This window comes from Eumetopias jubatus, unplaced genomic scaffold, assembly GCF_037043125.1.
Source record: "Eumetopias jubatus isolate StellerSeaLion01/CBP00866 unplaced genomic scaffold, mEumJub1_p1.0 scaffold_1, whole genome shotgun sequence".
NCBI lineage: Eukaryota > Metazoa > Chordata > Mammalia > Carnivora > Otariidae > Eumetopias > Eumetopias jubatus.
This window is the reverse complement of record NW_028274807.1, coordinates 82755082-82772318: the sequence shown is the minus strand read 5'-3', so window position 1 is coordinate 82772318 and position 17237 is coordinate 82755082. Positions and strand designations below refer to the sequence as shown.

The 17237-nt window shown below is 35.6% G+C and overlaps 1 protein-coding gene across 1 annotated transcript in view; it reads left to right on the top strand.

Moving 5' to 3' along the window:
* ATP11B (ATPase phospholipid transporting 11B (putative)) overlaps nt 1-17237 on the top strand; it is a 126105-nt gene that overhangs the window by 10355 nt on the left and 98513 nt on the right. The gene's annotated exons all lie outside the window — the stretch shown is intronic.

Here is a 17237-nt window from a genome sequence, read left to right as displayed (position 1 = left end):
AACGTCCCTCTTAGAAAGCTTTTGCTGGGGTGCCTGGGTGGCTCAGTCAGTTAGGCGTCTATCTTTGCCTCAGGTCATGATCCCAGGATCCTGGGATTGAGCCCTGCATTGGGCTCCCTGCTCAGCGGAGAGCCTGCTTCTCCCTCTCCCTCTGCTACACCCCTTGCTTATACTCTCTGTCAGATAAATAAATAAAATCTTAAAAAAAAAAAAAAAGAAAGCTTTTGCTGCATCCCAAAGATTTTGGACCATTGTGTTGTCATTTTCATTTGTCTCCATGTATTTTTTTATTTTCTCTATGATTCCTTGGTTGACCCATTCATTGTTTAGTAGCATGTTATTTAACTTCCATGTATTTGTGTGCTTTCTAGGTTATTTTCTTGTGGTTGATTTTTGTTTTAATAGCATTATGGTCAGAAAAGATGCATGGTATTACTTTGATCTTTTTGAATTTGTTGAGACTTGTTTTGTGGCCTACTATGTGATCTGTTCTGGAGAATGTTCCATGTGCACTTGAAAAGAATGTGTATTCTGCTGTTTTAGGATGGAATGTTCTGAATATATCTGTTAGATCCATCTGGTCCAATGTGTCATTCAAAGCCAACAAGTTTCCTTGTTGATTTTCTGCTTGGATCATCTATCCATTGATGTTAAGTGGAGTGTTATGCACTGTCTTAATTACAGTATTTTTATAAGTCTTGACATCTGGCTGAGCAGACCCCAGTCCTTTTTTTTTCCTTTCAGAATTGCATTGAACTTTACTATTCCATATGTTATATATATTCAGTTTGTCTAATTCTGTGGAGAATCTTTCTAGGATTTTGATTGGCTTTGTATTGAATTTGGTAAGTTCCTTTTCATATTTTTTTCTTTGATGAGATAGAAGCTATGGATTATATTTCATTATTTTCTACCTATACCTATAAATTGAGTATCTGTATCCACATACAAATAATATAGGGATTTAAGTTTTAACTCCAGTATTTCTGTCACCTTCCACATTACTATTATGTAATAGTTTAGTTCTGCTTTTTTCCTTTTATCAACTTTATTAAGACTTATCTCACATACCATATAATTTACCCATTTAAAATATTCAGTTTTTTTAGTATATCCATAGAATTGTGCAGCCATCACCACCGTCCAATGCTAGAACATTTTTATACCCCCTAAAAGAAACGCCCTGCCAGTTAACTTCTACTTTCCATCCTCCCAAACCTCCAGCCCCCAGCCCTAATCAATCACTAATCTAACTCACCATTGTTTCTTGCATACCACCTGATCTCTCTGGGTTCGCTTTTTTAATAAAATACATCCTTTAGTAATTTTTAAGCAAGGGTTTGGAAGGATGATCTGTCTTAGTTTTTATGTCTTTATTTCATAATTATTATTGAACACTAATTTAGGTAGATACAGCATTCTAGATTAACATTTACTTTCAACATATTGAAGGTACTTCTTATTTAATTGCTTTCTGACATTTCTAATTGCTGGTATAAAATATGTTTTTAATCTAATTGCCATTACTGTTGGTAATCTGTGTCCCATTAATTTTAAGATTATCTCTTTGTCCTTGATATTTTGCAATTTTGCTGTATCTGTCATATTTTTTCATGTTTTTCCTGCTCTGCACTTGTGTCTGCTTTCAATCTGAAGGCTTTATTGCTATGGTTCAGAAAATTTTTCAGCCATTTTTTTTCTTTAAATATTGCTTCTCAACCTTTAATTTTCTCAGTCTAGAACTCTTGCTTGATACTAATCTGTCTTCTATGGCTCTTAACTTCTTTTTCATATTTTTCATCTGTTTTCTCTCTGTGTTGCTTTCACTGTGAATTCCTTAGTTCTAGCTTCCAGTTCACTAATTCTCTCACCTGTGTCCAGTCTATAGAGTTCATCCTGTCCTCCGAATTTTTAATTTAAATGACTGTTTTTTATTTCCAGAATTTATTGGATCTCTCAATTTCATCTTTTCTTGATGCATATCTGCTTGGTTTTTCTCAGAATATTTTCTTTTTTAAAAAAGTAGATATTATTATCTCTTTGGAGGTTTTATACGTATTTAAAGGTATACAGCTTTTTTCAGCTTCCTTTTCAGTTGAATCTGACCCTAGGGCCCAGGTACAAAGCGGTGCTATTAATCCTTATCATGCCATAGGAACTGAACTTCAGACTGCTTCTTTCCAGACACAGAGTCCCAAAGGCTCAGCCCCTGATTACAGAAATGGTTATCTTATTTTAAGGCTAGCTAAGTCTTCTTAATTAAAGAAAAAAAGATATTTTATCCATGTCTGCTTTTGTGAAGAAAAGGGAAGAGCTCAAAGTGTGGACTTTTCCAAGGTCAGTAGCTAATGAATACCAGTGTCAAGATGTGAACCCAGAGAGTTTTTCCAGGGAGTTTAGCAGTGTGGAAGAGAATTAGCAACAGCAGCAGTTTTCCCTATATCTCTCATTCCCAGTCCTGCCATCTTAAATCTGTTCAAGAGTGAGGCAAGGTAGAGGAGAGATCACAACCAACACCAAAGAAATACAAACAATTATAAGAACATATTATGAACAACTATATGCCAGCAAATTAGATAACCTGGAAGAAATGGATGCATTCTTAGAGATGTATCAACTAACAAAATTGAACCAGGAAGACATAGAAAACCTAAACAGACCTATAACCACTAAGGAAATTGAAGCAGTCATCAAAAATCTCCCAACAAACAAAAGCCCAGGGCCAGATGGCTTCCCAGGGGAATTCTACCAAACATTTAAAGAAGAATTAATACCTATTCTCCTGAAACTGTTCCAAAAAATAGAAATGGAAGGAAAACTTCCAAACTCATTTTATGAGGCCACCATTACCTTGATCCCCAAACCAAAGACCCCGTCAAAAAGGAGAATTACAGACCAATATCCTTGATGAACGTGGATGCAAAAATTCTCACCATGATACTAGCCAATAGGATCCAACAGTACATTAAAAGGATTATTCACCACGACCAAGTGGAATTTATCCCTGGGCTGCAAGGTTGGTTCAACATCCGCAAATCAATCGACGTGATAAAATATATTAACAAAAGAAAGAACAAGAATCATATGATCCTCTCAATAGATGCAGAAAAAACATTTGACAAAGTACAGTATCTTTTCTTGATCAAAACTCTTCAGAGTATAGGGATAAAGGGTACATACCTCAATATCATAAAAGCCATCTATGAAAAACCTACAGTGAATATCATTCTCAGTGGGGAAAAGCTGAGAGCTTTCCCTCTAAAGTCAGGAACACGGCAGGGATGTCCACTATCACCACTGCTATTCAACATAGTATTAGAAGTCCTAGCCACAGCAATCAGACAACAAAAAGAAATCAGAGGCATCCAAATCAGCAAAGAGGAAGTCAAACTCTCACTCTTTGCAGATGATATGAAACTTTATGTGGAAAACCCAAAAGACTCCACCCCAAAACTGCTAGAACTCATACAGGAATTCAGTAAAGTGGCAGGATATAAAATCAATGCACAGAAATCAGTGGCATTCCTATACACCAACAACAAGACAGAAGAGAGACAAATTAAGGAGTCGATCCCATTTACAATTGCACCCAAAACCATAAGATACCTAGGAATAAATCTAACCAAAGAGGCAAAGGATCTGTACTCAGAAAACTATAAAATACTCATGAAAGAAATTGAGGAAGACACAAAGAAATGGAAAAACGTTCCATGCTCATGGATTGGAAAAACAAATATTGTGAAGATGTCAATGCTACCTAGAGCAATCTACACATTTAATGCAATCCCCATCAAAATACCATCCACTTTTTTCAAAGAAATGGAACAAATAATCCTAAAATTTGTATGGGACCAGAAGAGACCCCGAATAGCCAGAGGAATCTTGAAAAAGAAAAGCAAAGCTGGCGGCATCACAATTCCGGACTTCCAGCTCTATTACAAAGCTGTCATCATCAAGACAGTATGGTACTGGCACAAAAACAGACTCATAGATCAGTGGAACAGAATAGAGAGCCCAGAAGTGGACCCTCAACTCTATGGTCAACTAATTTTTGACAAAGGAGGAAAGAATGTCCAATGGAAAAAAGACAGTCTCTTCAACAAATGGTGTTGGGAAAATTGGACAGTCACATGCAGAAGAATGAAACTAGACCATTTCCTTACACCACACACAAAAATAGACTCAAAATGGTTGAAAGACCTAAACGTGAGACAGGAGTCCATCAAAATCCTAAAGGAGAACACAGGCAGCAACCTCTTGGACCTCCGCCGCAGCAACTTCTTCCTAGAAACATCACCAAAGGCAAGGGAAGCAAGGGCAAAAATGAACTTTTGGGACTTCATCGAGATAAAAAGCTTTTGCACAGCAAAAGAAACAGTCAACAAAACCAAAAGACAACAGAATGGGAGAAAATATTTGCAAATGACATATCAGATAAAGGGCTAGTATCCAAAATCTATAAAGAACTTATCAAATTCAACACCCAAAGAACAAATAATTGAATCAAGAAATGGGCAGAAGACATGAACAGACATTTTTCCAAAGAAGACATCCAAATGGCCAACAGACACATGAAAAAGTGCTCAACATCGCTCGGCATCAGGGAAATCCAAATCAAAACCTCAATGAGATAGCCCCTCTCACCAGTCAGAATGGCTAAAATTAACAAGTCAGGAAACGACAGATGTTGGCGGGGATGTGGAGAAAGGGGAACCCTCCTACACTGTTGGTGGGAATGCAAGCTGGTGCAGCCACTCTGGAAAACAGTATGGAGCTTCCTCAAAAAGTTGAAAATAGACTACATATGATCCAGCAATTGCACTACTGAGTATTTACCACAAAGATACAAATGTAGGGATCTGAAAGGGGTATGTGCACCCCGATGTTTATAGCAGCAATGTCCACAATAGCCAAACTGTGGAAAGAGCAAAGATGTCCATCGACAGATGAATGGATAAAGAAGAAGTGGTATATATACACCATGGAATATTATGCAGCCATCAAAAGGAATGAGATCTTGCCATTTGCAACGACGTGGATGGAACTGGAGGGTGTTATGCTGAGTGAAATAAGTCAATCAGAGAAAGACATGTATCATATGACCTCACTGATATGAGGAATTTTTTTTTTAAGATTTTATTTATTTGAGAGAGAATGAGAGAGAGAGAGAGCACATGAGAGGGGGAGAGTCATATGAGGAATTCTTAATCTCAGGAAACAAACAGGGTTGCTGGAGTGGTGGGGGGGTGGGAGGGATGGGGTGGCTGGGTGATAGACATTGGGAAGGGTATGTGCTATGGTGAGCGCTGTGAATTGTGCAAGACTGTTGAATCACAGATCTGTACCTCTGAAACAAATAATGCAATATATGTTAAGAAAAAAAAAAGAAGATAGGGGAAGAATGAAGGGGGGAAATCGGAGGGGGAGACGAACCATGAGAGACGATGGACTCTGAAAAACAAACTGAGGGTTCTAGAGGGGAGGGGGATGGGGGATGGGTTAGCCTGGTGATGGATATTAAAGAGAGCACATTCTGCGTGGAGCACTGGGTGTTATGCACAAACAATGAATCATGGAACACTACCTCAAAAACTAATGATGTAATGTATGGTGATTAACATAACAATAAAAAATTTAAAGTAAAAGTTAAAAAAAAAAGAGGCAAGACTAGAAAATGAGTTAGGAGAGATTTCTAGGTGGCAGCGGTACTCTGGAGTGACAGGTGTATAGAGGAAAAGGAGAGAAGTGATCAAGAGTTCTTTTAGTTAGTCAGCAATGGCCATTCTCAAGTTGACATAATATTTTAGGTACCAGAAAAAGTTAGGACTTGCTTGTACCTTAATGTATATCTCCTCTTGAAAATGTTATCTACCATAAAATGCAGTACATATAAATTGGATTTGAACAGCATGGCAAATTTTTTGGAAGTTTTTCAAGTTTTTAATTTCCATTTTGTCTTGAACCTTAGGGACTCAAAATTTTATTTTGAAGTTTGACAAGTTTGTGGTATTGAAATAGAAATTGGAAATGCTGAAAAAATATACTCCATTTTTATTAATAACTTTTATTATATCTGTAATGAAATTATATCATACATTTAACTCTGTTCAGAAAGGTGTATTTGATAATTTCCTATAAAGAAAAAAGTGAGTCATAAGGGCCAGCTGGGTGGCTCAGCAGTTAAGCGTCTGCCTTCGGCTCAGGTTAGGATCCCAGGATCCTGGGGTCGAGTCCGCATCAGGCTCCCTGCTCAGCGGGAAGCCTGCTTCTCCCTCTCCCACTCCCTCTGCTTGTGTTCCCTCTCTCGCTGTCTCTCTCTCTGTCAAATAAATAAAATCTTAAAAAAAAAAATAAAGTGAGTCATCTAATGAGCTACTACTATTTCAGTCAAAATTTTACTAATTTTACTTGATGTTTTGGGGTTTTTTTGTGCTTATTAAGAGGCCTTATTTTTTCTAAATGAAGTTTTATCCAGAACAGAGGCCCTAACTTCTATTTTGATATTTCCACCGTACTGAGCATAATACCTAATATATAGTCAATGCTCATAGTATTTATAAATTGAATTTTTAAAAATTAAGTTATAGGATAATTTAATAAATGACATACTAAGTAGCTTGATATTTCAGAATGTTCAGATATTTTTACTGAAATTTGGTACAGTGCCTCATATAGTATCAAGCACATTTTTCCCAATAAATACTTGTGTTACATATTGGTATTCTAAGATTTTGCTTTGAAGAGTCCTTTGCCTTGAGTGCAATTGTTAGGCAAAGCTTAAGTAGTATATAGTCGGTTCAGGTCTTAGTCATCTGTTACCTAGGAAATTGTTTCTTTACTCTTGCATCTCCTGAACTACAAAGGGAATGTAGATATTCTTGCTTATCTCAGTTCTCCACTGTACTCTTTAATATACAAATTTGAAAAATGCCAACAAAGATGTGAAGGTGGACTTGATTCTTTACTACTGAAAGGTAAGTGGTTCTCTAATGTGTGTTTTCCTATTGAAATTTAAAAGTAAAGGCACTGGCCTCTACCTAGATATTCAGCAGACCCCCTGACTTTATGGCTCCAACTCTTTATGCAAATTTAAAGGAAATTGGTGCAGTGCCTACTTGCCAGTGTTGATCAGCCCTTTTCCAGCACATATTTGCAGAATTTGAAAAAAAAAAGAAACTTAGGAATTTATTAGGAGACAGTAAAAGTCAAAATTCTTAAGTAATCAGAGATGCTTTTAACAGTTTTTATAATATCTCCTAGACCATGAGCTCCCTAATGATGATGTTTCATATAGATTGAGATCAGGTTGTCAGTGATCTATGCAAAATGAGAAAAACTAGGTTAGTGTAATGCACCTGTGGCCGTGTGTGTGTATTTGCTTACATTCGTAGATGTACTTGTTTTTGAGAACTGTATTTTTAACTTTTAAAAGATAAACTTTTTTTATCTTAGAATACTTTCAGATTTACAGAAAAGTTGCAAAAGAATACCGAGAATTCCTGTAGATTCCCTTCACCCAGTTTCTCTCTCTCTCTCTCTTATTTTTTATTTTTTATTTTTTTTAGATTTTATTTATTTATTTGACAGAGACACAGCGAGAGAGGGAACATAAGCAGGAGGAGTGGGAGAGGGGGAAGCAGGCTTTCCACTGAGCAGGGAGCCCTACACGGGGCTTGATCCCAGGACCCTGAGATCATGACCCGAGCCGAAGGCAGACGCCTAATGACTGAGCCACCCAGGCGCCCCTCTCGCTCTCTTTTAAATAAGATTTTATTTATTTATTTCAGAGAGAGAGAGACAGAATGCCTGTGAGAGCCTGTGAGCTGGAGCAGGGGCAGAGGGGGAGGGAGAGAAGCAGACTCCCTGCTGATGACAGATGCTGGGCTCTCAGGGCTCGATCTCAGGCTCCTGCGATCATGACTTGAGCTGAAATCAAGAGTGGGATGCTCAACCGACTGAGCCACCCAGACACCCCACACTCAGTTTCTCTTATTGTTAACATCTTGTATTACTAGGCTACACTTGTTATACCAATGAACCAATACTAATGCGTTATTATTAGTTAAGCTCCATACTTTATTCAGACATTGTTATTTTTTCAAGAAAATTCTTCTGCTTCAAAATCCCATCTGGGATAACATATTACATTTAGTAATTCCTTGATCTTCAATAATTTTTTCTTTCTCATAGCTTTGTTTTTCTCCCTCTTTATCAGATCCCTCATTTCAAACCTGAATATATGATTCGTTTACACAAAAAAAATCTTTCATTTGATCCAGCTGTAGTTAATCACTCTCCCCACTTCCCCACTCTCCTCTTCATCCCCATTCAATCAATACATTGTAGCCCTTTTAACTGTTATATTCAAACTGTGTTGACAAAAGCCACCAATGATTTCCTAATTATTAAATTCAGCACTCTTTTTTCAGTTCTCATTTTTCTTTACAGTATATGAAATAATTCCTTCTTGCAACTTCCTGTGTTTCTGCCATACCACTTCTCTGTTTTCCTTCCTATCTGGTGATCTTTCTCCTTTGCTTATTCTTTCTCTCCCACATGTGTCTTAAATGATAGCCTTGAGAATTCCATTTCTTGCTCTTATTCTCTTCTTCCTCTGTACACTCATAATAGGCAGTCGCATGCGTGTTTTTTTTTTTATTTTAACTATCATCATTATGCTTGCTGGGTTCCAATCTCAAGTCCAACCCTCTTTCCTTAACATCTAAACAAAAATATCCAGTTGCTTTCTAGATAACCGTGCAGGGAGTCCTATGTTGAAATCAGAAAATAATTCCAGTCTGATCTTAAATACGTGAGTAGAAATAGGAAATTAGGTGATATCTGAGGTAAATAAGGCCAAATCACTAAGGTTTTATCAATTCCAAGTGGGCAGGGACCAAGTCATCTGTTTTTATCACCTGTGGTCCTTAGCTTACTACAGAGCACATAGGAAGTACTCAAATACTCTTTGAATGCTAAAGTAAATTCTTTTCATTACATGTAGAAGTCAAGAATTGCAGATCAGCAGTACAATTTTAATAGTCATTATGCAAGGTAAATGAACTGCTTGCTCCCTGGAAGAACTGAAAATAAGCCAAAATACTCTTGTGTTTTTTTAAAAATAAATTTTTAGAATTATGTCAGTTGGACCCAGTGTTGCTAAATAATAATTTTTCTGCTTAAAGTTTAATTTTCAAGTTTTTGTAACAATAGTTTTAAGATTTGCTGGGCCCTGTTTGTTTTACCTTGTATGGACATGTTTTATTTTCTTCATGTTTCTCAGGTTCCCAGCAATATAAAATTAATAAGGTAATTATTGTTTTTCTACCCTGTTGTTTTCTACTCTTTGTTTCAATTCTTGTCTAAATAGCTAAGTAGGATTCACTTAGCATCTCTGTTCTTTAACTTCAATATATTTTTATGTTGTTATTGTTTGTAATTTTTAACCTAATACATTATCCTGTTTAAATCTGTACTTGGAAATATTTGTTGTGGTTTCCTGATATGAATACTGGCTATACTATACTGCTCATGGTAAAAGCAGTAGCTTCTAACTTAAGGGATTCTGTTATAGATCCAAAACAGAATACTTATAACTTACATTTTGGTCTCCCAAGTACCTAGTTGCTTTACCACCATATCAGACCCTAACAAATATTTTATAAATGCTTCATCCCTTCTTATCCTGTGATAAAGTTTAAATACATAACCTGACTGACTACTTAATAACTTATTTAAAAAATCAACATCAAATTGAAGTTGTTATATGAAGGAAAAATAAATACACTTATTAATACCTATTTCAGTATATAAATGTGCAGTCATGATGTTAGTAGACATAATAATCAAATGGTATAATCATTATGAATCCATGGCCACTAATGCAGACTGCTAAAAGTGTAGTGCACAGGCATACCTTGGAGATGTTGTGTGTTCAGTTCCAGAGCACCACACACAGTAAAGGGAGTATCACAATACAGCAAGTCGAATGAATTTTTTGGTTTCCTAGTGCATATAAAATTTATGTTTATACTCTATTAAGTGTGCAGCAGTGTATGTCTAAAAAAATCTATGTACATACCTCTGTTTAAAAATACTTTCTTGCTAAAAAATACTAACAATAATCTCAGCTTTCAGCAAGTCATAATCTTTTTGCTGGTGAAGGGTCTTGCCTGGATGTTGATGGCTGCTGACTGATGAGGGTGATGGTTGCTAGAAGTTGGGGTGGCTGTGCCAGTTCTTTCCTAAATAACTAAATAGAATTCACACTGTGTCTCTTCTTTGACTTCAATGTGCTTTTTCATGTTGTTTAGAATTTTGTGGTTGTGTCTTTGTGCTTGATGTTTTTAAATATTAAACTTTGGATATACTGTGTAAAAGATCTGTTTTTTGATTGACAACATGTCTCCAGCCTGTCTCAGTTATAACTCATCTGATATTCTAAGGAGGACCTATAAGCCATCTTCATTGCTACTGCTGTGTATGATTGTGAGGGGAGAAGGAGAAGGCTCGGAAGTATTTGAGAAACCTGTGTAGAAATTTCTTTTTAGGGGCACCTGGGTGGCTCAGCCGGTTAAGCATTGGACTCTTGATCTCAGCTCAGGTCATGATCTCAGGGTATTGAGATAGAGCCCCATGTCAGGCTCCATGCGGAGCCTGCTTAAGAATCTCTCCTTTCTCTGCCCTTCCCCTTGCTCACATGTGTGTGCGCTCTCTTTCTCTCCTGTGCGCATGCACTAAAAAAAGAAGAAATTTCTTTTCACCCATCTGTCTCTAATTTGGATACCACAGTTAGAAGATTTACCAGTTTCACTTCTTGTCTAGTCAGTGTTCAACCTGATAGGCAGAACAGCAACAAAAAAATTCAAATTTAGGGTTTTTAGTCTATGATTTTTAAATTTGATCTAAACTAAAACAGCCTCACACATTTATTTTTATTATAAATGTCTCTGTTGCCATACATGGAAATCACCAGTCTGACAAACAAAAGACATTCGTTATTATGACGGTTGAATTATGACCAAATAGGACTCTTCTAATCCATCAGAAAATTTCAAATGGATGAAATTGATTTTTTAATTGATATTTTAAGTGTGGTTATATATATATAACATAAAATTTATCATTTTAACCATGTTTAAGTCTACAGTTCTGTAGCATTAAGTACATTCACAATGTTGTGCAACCATCACCACCATCCATGACCTGAACTTTTTTATCTTCCCAAACTGAAACTCTGTAACCTTTAAACACAAACTCCCTATGCCCCCATTGACTAAACAGCTGGCCGACTGAATTTGGCTATTTCTTGTATAAGAGGAATCGTACAAGGGCACCTGGGTGGCTCAGTCGGTTAAGTGACTCTTGGTTTCAGCTCAGGTCATGATCTCAGGGTTGGGGGATCGAGCCCTATGTTGGGCTCCCTACTAAACAGGGAGTCTGCCCGAGATTCTGTCTCTCGGTCTCCCTTTGTCCCTCCCACTGTTCGTGTGTGGATGTGCATGCGTGCACTCTCTCAAATAAACAAATCTTTTAAGAAAAGAGGAATCATACAATATTTTTCTTTTGTGACAGGCTTATTTCACTTAGCATAATGTCTTTCAGGTATATCCATGTTGTAGCATGTGTCAGAATTTCCTTTTTTAAGACTGAATAATAGCTCTTTGTGTATATGTGCCATATGTTGTTTATCCATTCATCTGTTGATGAACACTTGTGTTGCTTCCACCTTTTGGCTATTGTGAATAATACTGCCTTGAACATGGATATACAAATATCTGTTCAAGGCTCTGGTTTTTGAGTATGTACCCAGAAGTGGAATTGATGGATCATATATGATTATTCTGTGTTTACTTTTTTTGAAGAGTTTCCATAGTTCCACAGAGGCTATACCACTTTTACATTACTGCTGGCAATGCACAAGTATTCCAATTTCTCTACATTCTTGCCAGTACTAATTGTTTTCTGTTTTGGTGTTTTTTTTTTTCTGATAATAGCCATCCTGATGGGTGGTAGGTGGTTTCTCATTGTGGTTTTGATTTGCATTTCCCTAATAGAAGTTGGTTTCTTTGACATCCGGAAATGAACCCCAATCAACTGTAAAGCTTTAACGAATGGCTTTGATGAGAATAAGATAAATCTAGGAACAGCAGAATGAAAAGCTTCTTATGAGCCTTTCTTTTACTAGTAATGGTAGATTTCACTTTGCAGAATCACTTTTAAAGTTTTTCCATTTTCATTTAAATATTGAATTTAAATTTAATTTGGTAGAAAAGTTATTAAAGATATTTAAAAACTAAACCTGGAACCTCAAAACTAGAGAATTTAGCCCATTCAGTAAATATTCATTAAGTAATGAATTGGTACATGCTGCCTTTAAGAATCTTCAGTCTGGAGGGGGAGATGGATATACAGACAAGCAATTACTATTCCGTTTAATAAAATCCATAATGAAAGTGTGCAAAAGGTTTGGTGAGCATAATAAATAACAGGTGCCTTCCTTTGTTTCTGGGGAAAAAGGAGTGTCAGGTAAAACTCCACTGAGAAGGAAACTCTTAAGCTGAAACTTGAAGGATGAAGAGGCTTTTGCTGGAGGTGTATGTTGGAATAGGAAATCAAGTTTGGGAAGTAATATCATAACCCATCAGAGATGAGCTTCCTGTAGTAAAGCATTGACAGATGATTTAAGAATTTGAGTCAAAGATCACTCTAAATTTTATATCATATAGTTAGAAAGCCAGTCCTAACCCACCATTGCAGTAAGCCAAATTTCCTAGAAGCCCAGACTGGTTTGATATAGATGGCAAACAACCTTAAGTCCTAAAATGAAAATTATATAACATGAAATAAAAATGTTTATTATGTTTGTTTATATCACAGGCATTTTAAGTTATTCTCTGTTGCCATACATGATATGGCATGTACCATACATGGTATGGCCATACATACAACTTTAACCTTCCTTTCTGTTAACAGTGTAAAATTATCTTGCTCTTACAGTACCTTCATATAGGTATATTTTATTTAAAGTCTATGTCCAGTAAACAGTAATTCACAATTAAGTTTATAGATTTGGTAAAATACACTAAATCATTCTTTCCCAGTATCATTATATTTTTGCTAGGCCATTTTCATGTTCCTTTGTACGTTGGAGCATACAGCCAACAAAAATTACTTTCTGTCCTATAATAAAGTGTGTGACATAAAGCTTTTGTTCATTTCTTTTAATAAAAGTGGTATTGCAATTTTGACTCTGAAGCTTCTTTTTTTGTTTTTTTGAGTTTTGGTGGGTTTTTTGGTGTGTGGTTTGTTTTGAAGCTTTTTTCTTTATATTTTAGAGTAAATAAATCACATAAGAATAAGAAGCACAAATTTACTTCGATCACTGTGAACCCTAAAGATGTTTTCTTAGTTATGTTAAAGAAGTGTAACAATTTTAATTATAGGACTATGGTTTTAGTCTCTTGTTAGTGCTTTTATTTGTAATGTTTGTATTTTTCATAAAATCTTTGAGCTTTTAAGATTATGGAGAGGCTGGTATAGTTGGTATGAAAATGTAAAATGTTGTGATTCATTTCTAAGTACTACTGTGTGCCAAAGACTAACTTCTAAAAATTACAAAGCTGTTTACTAGTTTGGTTTCCCTAGGTCTCATCAGTTTGTGGTTACAAAAGGAGTCTGTTTTCAAACCAGTCCTGTTTGTTGTCAGTTCTTCCCCAAGAAGCCATCCTGAGATTTTTTCTACCTTACCCACTTTTTTTTTAATACCTGTGACTTTAACATATGCTCACAAATTCAGACTGAAAAGAAGTTTTGAATTTCATACTTTCATAGAATATGAGTTTTTTATTTTTAAATAGTTTAAATTTGTTTCCAAAGCATAGACGCTACTTTTTAGCAGGAATTAAAATAGAATTAGGGTGACTAGAATAGCGTTAATCTATCTTGGTTTCTTTGCCCAGGGCAAGATGGAATCAGAGGAAAACGAAGCAGGCTAGCAGCAAGGAGTTAAAGGTGTGAATGGGTAGTCTGAGATGACAACAGGAAATGTAATGTGTGCCAACCCTGGCATGTAGCCTTGACCTAGTAGTGATTAGGAAGTTCAGACTGTATTTCTTTCTCAGTGCCATGAATTGCGGTTAATCCTTGCTAGAAAAGCATGGAATACTTGAACCTCACACTAACAGTATAGCTGTGCAGTTACTTTTGATACCATGTTTGTTTAGACTCCTTTTGAAAAGAGAGGTGTTAGTGAAACATAGATTTTCTTTTAAAATCTGCAATATTGAGATGGAGAACTGACTATAAAGCAAGTAAAGTAGGTAGGTGGTTTTAAGCTTCTTTACATCATGAAAAACCAATGAAACCTGTGCTCACTCTCATCAGAAAAATGCACATGTTATGCAAATTTGCATACAGTTTCAGAGATTCACAGACCTGAAGCCCATTTATGGATCCTGCTCTATGTCGTTTTTTTTTTTTTTTGGACAATTTTATTCTTTTATTTTTATTGCTTGTTGCTGACTTAATTTGTTGCAGAGAAGGTGATGCTAATGAACTAAAGTTAGAGGGTTTTTCCATAAGGGATATCTAGTTGTCCCACATATAAAATTTATACCATCATAAATAGAAAATTTAACTATTTTGTGTGGAAAAAAAATACCCACACCTCTAGGCATACCATTGATTATAAAATGATTGAGATCATGTGTATTAATTACAACTGAAAAAACTGAAAACTGTGTAAGTGAATGTTATAGAATAAGGAAAAATTCATCATTCTCCTGGAATTATGTTAAATTATGATATTTTGGAATATAGTGATTCTGCATTTAAAATTTGGTTTAATTTAAAATTGATTTTATTTTTAAAACATGTCAATATATCCCCTTGAAATAATTGTAGAAATTTAAGAAGTTTCAAAACTTTAGTATGTGATTACTGGTACAGCCAGTAGAGATGAATGGAGAAGGATGAGTATTTGCTTCCTAGAAAGTCATGAATGAGGTGTTGAAATAGTAACATATATAAATAACATATGTAATTTAGGGGAGTCTTTGTTTTGCTTTTTGTTTCGTCACTTTAGATGTACATAGTAATACATTCCAGTCATGGTGGAATTTAGCGAAAAATAAAATTCATCAACGGTTCTCAGTCTCAATTGTCTTGACATGTTCTTAAAGGTTTATATATTCTTGAGCACCTGGTTGGCTCAGTCAGTTAGTCATCTATAAATTTCATTTCAGGTCATGATCTCAGGGTCATGAGATTGAGCCTTGCCTCAGGCTCCACACAGAGCATGGGAGCCTGCTTAAGATTCTTTTTCCCTCTCCCTCTGTGCCACCCTCACATGAACACACATGCATGTGCGCTCGCTCGCTCTCTTAAAAAAAAAAAATGCAGAACCACAAATTTACTTTTTTTTAATTTAATTTATCCCAAAAGCTTACATACATGCTATGTAACTTACCATTATTTTTACATGGTTACAGAATGGATGTGGAATAAATATGCCTCATGCAGTCTAATGTTCCAGTTACCTGTATGTGTGTCCCTCTTGTAACTTTATGAACTTTACTGGAAAACTTCATCTGAACCTCCTTTGAAAAATACAGCCACAGATTACAGCAGTAGCATGTAAACTCTTTGTTCATTCATTTTTATTTATTGAGTTGGAGCATATTGTGATTTACTTGAGTAATTAACAAATCACATAATCCTACATGGATTAACATGGTAATTAAACTCAATAATTTATTTGTTGAATGGATAATGGCATATATCTTTAAGATGATTGCAATATTCTAGATAGAGCAATGAGTTCCAACTCGTTTTGAGACCTGCCTTTTTCCCATGAGTTATTATAGGGAACAATTATGAAATGTTTAAAGGAAAATTTATGAGGAAGATAAATATGCATGCCACATTTTATCTTTGAAGAAACTGATTTTGAAATCAGACACATAATGGCACATTCACATCCACAAAATGTGGTCATCACTATAAATAGCATAAACAAATAAAATGAAACTTCATGGTTTTTTTATGGAGCATACAAATGTATTTAATTTTCACAGTCTTATACTAGCTATTTCTAAGATCACAGAATAAATTTCTTAAAACTAAGAATAACAGAAGTTGAAACCTATAGATAGCACTGTTGATATTATGATGGACTAAACAAAAATATACCTCTAGGTAATATGGGAATTTCCACTGTCTGTGTATGTATGTGCTTAATGGAAATTTTACAGGGATGCTAAGCATTGAATGGCAGCCACATCACTTAGTAGATTACTAAATTAGAGTCCTTAATATCTACAAGTGGATCCAGAATACCAACTTTAGTTAACTTTTTAGTAACTTAGTAACAGTAGTAAATAGCCATTGACCACCATGAAAAAAATGAAAATCTGAGAAATTTCAAATCATTGCCAGATAGAACCCCCCAAAAAGGCCTTGCTTTTGGTTATTGCTTTGAGCCTGTCAAAGGATCCCCAAGATCTGCCAAAGGATTATTGAAGATTCACTTGTCGCCTAGGAAAATAGTAAAATACTGTGGGAATAAAGTATCAGTATTCTTGTTCCAGTGAAAACTTTTACATTGGAGATCATTACTAAATGTACCTTGAGAAATGGTTTCCTAATTTTCAGGCCAGAATTATATATCCATATTTCAGGGATTTGATTGATAATATAACGAGCCCAAAGAGATGATTGTGTGGAATGAATCTGGGCAAGACCCTACCCAGGGCATTGTGAGGCCTGTGGGATCAAAGCTCTTTGAAACCAAGTTGATCTGGGTGTGGAAGAAATAAAATAACCTTTGTCATCAGATGTGATAGGTGCTGGCTAGGCCATCACTACACAGGTTTTCCACATCACTGAGTAGGAATCTGTATTAAGAAAAAAGGCAAGGAACCCACAGGAATGAAAGGGAAGGAAAGAAGTCTTATCCTCAGATGCTTCTGTAAATCTTCTATATATGACTTTTTTTCCCCTTATGGTAGCATTTCTAACAAAGTATGGATCATTTTTCATTACCGGGTGTATTACCTTGTTAGTTTATACTTGAAGATAATATACTAGTTTACTTGAGAAAGAAAAAAATATATGGTTTAACTTTGCTAATAATTAGATAGATTGAGCCTATATGCAATTCAAGTCTAGTAATAATATGTATAATCTGATTAGTTAAATAAAACCAACAGTAAAGAATCATAACAGCTAACCTTACT